Source organism: Dipodomys spectabilis, unplaced genomic scaffold (genome assembly GCF_019054845.1).
Source record: "Dipodomys spectabilis isolate Male_0828 unplaced genomic scaffold, ASM1905484v1 ptg000033l, whole genome shotgun sequence".
In the NCBI taxonomy this organism is placed as follows: Eukaryota; Metazoa; Chordata; class Mammalia; order Rodentia; family Heteromyidae; genus Dipodomys; species Dipodomys spectabilis.
In genome coordinates, this window is record NW_024870710.1 from 2,381,356 (window position 1) to 2,386,255 (window position 4,900).

Below are 4,900 nucleotides of genomic sequence, written 5' to 3' on the forward strand. Positions count from 1 at the left end.
TCATTCCAATGGTTTGAATTTATAAGTAAAATTTATCGCTGCTTTCTCTGAGAACAATTTTCTCTCCTCATCTTCCCCTCTGGCCACAGGTTTGAAGCCAAAAATGAAAAATGAGTGTCCCAGGATTTTGGAGCAAATGTCCACAGGACATGCCAGTTCAGTCACTTAGCATTGAGCTGCAGTGAATTTACTGTTTCAGGACGAGAGGACTGAAACCTTGAGCAATTTTCATACTGTCTGCATTGCTCCTTTTGTCTATAAAATGACCTAAAAATTATGAAAGTTTTTTGTCTACACCCTTAAGTATCTAGAACACACTAGAAACATCTTCCTGTTTCTGTTTTTCTCTAGTTTCTCTCGAGATTTAGACAGAAAGGTTTTGTGGAGCAGCATCTCAATGAATCCCTAAGGAAAGCTGCTTAAATCCTCCTCAAGAGATCACTATTCAAAGGCAGCCTGAGCAGGAAAGTCTGTGAACCTCTTATCTCCAATAAACCACCAGAAAACCAGAAGTGGAGCAGTGGCCCAGAGGGTAGAGCTCCAGCTTTGAGAGAGAAAGCCAAGCAAGAGATACTGTCCAGAGCAGGCAGGAAACACTGGGAGGTGCTTATGTCCATTTATCGACCAGATGGCTGGACATGGAGCTGTGGTGGTGGTAGAACCTCAGCCTTGAGCAAAACAGCTCAGGAATGCATTGGACCCTGTGTTTAAGCCCTGGGATGCCCACAAAAAAGTTCAAAAAAAGAAGGTCAAGTTATGTACCAGTGTCCTCCTACCAACTTATGTGTGTATATTACTTCCCTGATTGCAAACAGACCACATGCAATGCTTCTGCTTTTACTTATTGATTTATTTTTCAGATATGCTCATTGCGCATTTCAGGCCCATTGCTTTTCTCTTCCAGGCTCCACGCCTGCTTCCTTATATGATGCACACTTAAGCTCTCAGCAGCCTTTATTTACATTTTATTATGAGGCCAACGGAGGAACAGTCACAAATCAGGCAGGAGAAGAAAAGAACAGGGTTCATAGTTATAACAGATATTCAGAAAAATTAACTTGGGGATGAAAAATGGTAGCCTACTTATGTAAAAACTACCATTAAGAAAAACATGAGGGGGCTGGGAATGTGGATTAGTGAGAGAGTGTTTGTCTAGCATGCAAGAAGCCCTGGGTTTGATTCCTCAGTAGCACATACACAGAAAAAGCCAGAATTGGTGCTGTGACTCAAGTAGCAGAGTGCTAGAGACAGTACCCAGGCCTTGAGTTCAGCCCAAGAACTGCCAAAGAGATACCAGGTAGGTAGGTAGGTAGGTAGGTAGGTAGATAGATAGATAGATAGATAGATAGATAGATAGATAGATAGATAGATAGATAGATAGATAGATAGATAGATAGATAGATAGATGATAGGTAAATCTGGCCTTGGATGTCAGTAGGAAAGAAGGGAACACTTCCCAACCATGAGGCCTTCTGCAGTGTGCCAGAATACCAGCATCTCCTTCACATAACCACAGAGCAGGAAGACTATCTCTCTCCCACTTCTCAGGCAGTGGAGGGCCCCAGAGTCAAGAGGGCAGAGCCAGGCTCTAACTCAAGTGCTTGGATGCAGAAAAGAAAGTGCCCTGCCTCTCCTTGCACTGGGGATTTACATTAATGATGTGGAAAATGAAGGAAGGAGAATGGACTGGCAGAGGTAGAAGAAGGGCCTTCAAATCTGACAGATGGAGAGTCAAGAACTCACTCCCTAAGACCAAAAAGCAGGATTTTTCTACTCTGTTCCTCCCCTCTCCCCCGCTAAACTGGCTCTTTATTGGTAACCTAAAGATAGTGTGAGGCTCCCTTCACCCGAGGGAAGAAGGATAATTAGTCATTGTTTGAAGAGGCTGAGAAAAGCCTGACCCTGGTGTGACTCCAACAAATATTTCAGGTTTCCCCCCATGGCTGGCTGTGCCTGGAATGAATGAAGTGGTTTTGCAGGTCACTTCCCTGTTGAGTGTGTACATTCTGCCTCCTAATCCTGCAGGCCTAGTTCTCTGCACCTAGCCTGTTTTTTTGAAACTGTTTCCTGTCCTTCAAATACAGAGTTACATTGGAGTTCTTCCTCCTAACAGGGCTAGGTCTTTGATCCTGAGAACTTCATTTTTACCCAGGATGGGTCAATGATGTTTCTTTCCTGCTTCTATAGCTTGAGAACTCTAAGAACATTTAGAGTGTAAGTAATTCTCATCACCAAGGGAAACCCAGGAATTCTTGAACATGTGACCTTTCGGAAGCCCACTGGAGGACACAAGATGATTACAATCTTCACGTGAGTGGCTGGGCAGATGGATCTGCTACACTTGAACCTTGAACTCAGCCTGCTCTCCTAGTCCATGTCCTTCTTTGGTGCTTGTCCTGCTAGCTCCTCAGGAGCTTCCAAGATAGAAATAGATTGATCAAACCCAAAGGGAGTTACTGGCTTTTTCCTTCTTTTTCTGTCCTTTGCTTTAAATGTTTTGCAGATCTTTGGACTTGAATTGTGGATCTAGGCTCTGTCCCTGGGCTCCTTTGGCTCAAGGCTAGCTCTCTCCCACATGAGTCCCTTTCTGCTTTGTCTGTGGTGAAGTGGAAGTCAGAGCCTCATAGACATTCCTGCCCTGGCTGTCTTCACCCTGTGATCCTCAGATCTCAGACTCCTAAGTGAGGGTGACAAGCATGAGCTTCTGTTGCTCTGCTAAGTTCAGAACTATAATGACATTGAAAATACAAGTCAACTGTTCATCATAAAGGGCTTGGGAAGCATATTAACCCTTTCAACATTGGACCTTTCAGAACCCTGTAGCACACAAGGTTATAATGCTAGAGACAGAGAGCCTGAACATATGGATCTGCTATACTTGAACATTGAGCTCTGACTCCAATTCTGGTGTACACCAGCATTCATTTTCCAGAAAATGTTCTCATAATTAACAAATAGGAAAAGTACTTTGATTAACCTTCACTTTTTTTCCAGGTATGTGTCTCAAACTCAAGCCTGGGCACTATCCCTAAGCCCTTCAGCTCAAAATGAACACTCTACCACTTGAGTCACAGCTCCACGTGGGGTCTTTTGGTGGTTCATTGGAGGTAAGAGTCTAACAGGCTTTCCTTGACTAGGCTGTCTTTGGACTGTGGTCTTGAGGTTTCAGCCTCCTGATTAGCTAGGATTGTAGATGTGAGCCACCGGCATCTGGTCTAATGGTTTTGCCAGTTCTGGGGCTCGAATGTAGGTTCGGGGTACTGTCTCTGAGCTTCTTTTTCTCAAGGCTAGCACTCTACCACTTGAGCCATTCCACAGCTTCTGGGTTTTTCTGAGTATGTGGCACTGAGGATTTAAACCCTGACATTCATGCATGCTGAGCAAGCTCTCTACCTATAAGCCACATTCCCAGCTTCACTCTTACTATTTTATCCCTCAACTTGCCTATCCTCAAGCCTCTGAGTATAAATCATCTAAAGAAATCCCTGTAGGAAGTTCTCCAAAGATGAATAAGACAAAGCTCATACTTGGGACAGACTCTAAACATGTGATGACAGTGACAAATGCCTCCATTTAATTATGTATCATGTTTCAATACTGAATAAAGTATTAATGAAAATGAGTCAATGTCCTAAATTATTGTGTATAATTTTATAATAGATGTACAAAATGTAATAAATATTATGTATGTAATAATACTAAATACATTAAACAATGAATAAGCGAATAAAATAAAAATAAAATAAATAAAAAACAGTGACAATAATCATAATATGTAATAAACATATATATGTAAATATATATCATAAATATTTTTCCATTGCAGGGCCTTACTGCAGGCGTTGGGAACTCTAGCTTGAATTTGTTTTCCTCAAGGACAATAAACTTTGCCTTTACCCATGGTGCAAAAGAGTTACCTGGAATGTGAGATCAAATCCCAGCAATGGCAGAAATACTGGCCCCATTTCCAAGACAGTGACAATATTTTTGATGAAAACAGTTATGTTTATTCAGTTCCATACTGAACATTTAAAAAAAAAAAAGCAGTGTAAAATTTTGTACAGCTATTCAGACATCTTTCCCTTACCTCCAAAGTGCTTCTCTGAGCACTACATTGTTTATTTTTTGTATGATGTTTATTATAAAAATGATGTACAGGGGGTTACAGTTATATGAGCAAAGTAATAAGTACATTTCCTATTGAGCATTGTTGCCTCTTCCTTTGTTTTCCCCCTACTATCCCTTCCCTCTCATCTCCACAACTACCTCCCCCTGCCAAGATCAGTGACTTAATTTTTTAATTTTGGCTTGGCACGGGGTTTGAACTAAAGTAGTGGCGACCTTCCCTCACATTGGTGTAGATTTACCAGGACCCTGAGTTCAAATCCCAGGATAGGAAATAAAACTAGCAGAAATTCCAAATCAAGGAGCTTTATTTTTTAATTTAGTTAAATAAATAAATGAATAATTTATTTATTTATTTGTTTGTTCTTTTTTTGCAAACCATGGGTCTTGAACTCAGATCATGGCAACACTGCCTAACCTTTAATATCCCTACGCTGGGCTGCAGCTACTGGACCCGTAGCCAATCCTGGGATCCCAAGCCAAGAGGGCTTGTAGGAAGATAAAAAAAAAAAGTGAAACAGCACCAAAAGTAGTGAGCTGCAGAGGGTTGGGAGGGTTTATAATTTTTTTCTTTCCAGGGTGACCCTACTGGTTCTGAATGACACAGATGCAAAGTGGACCTGACCTGCCATTGCTGAAGGCTGGTGGGCTAACAGGGAAGCCATAGGCCCACCTGTCAACATAGGCCCCAGGTTCAAATCCCTGTCCTGACACCTACCAGTGGCGGAGATCCCAAGAGATTCGTTCCTATGCATAGGCATACTGATTGAAATAG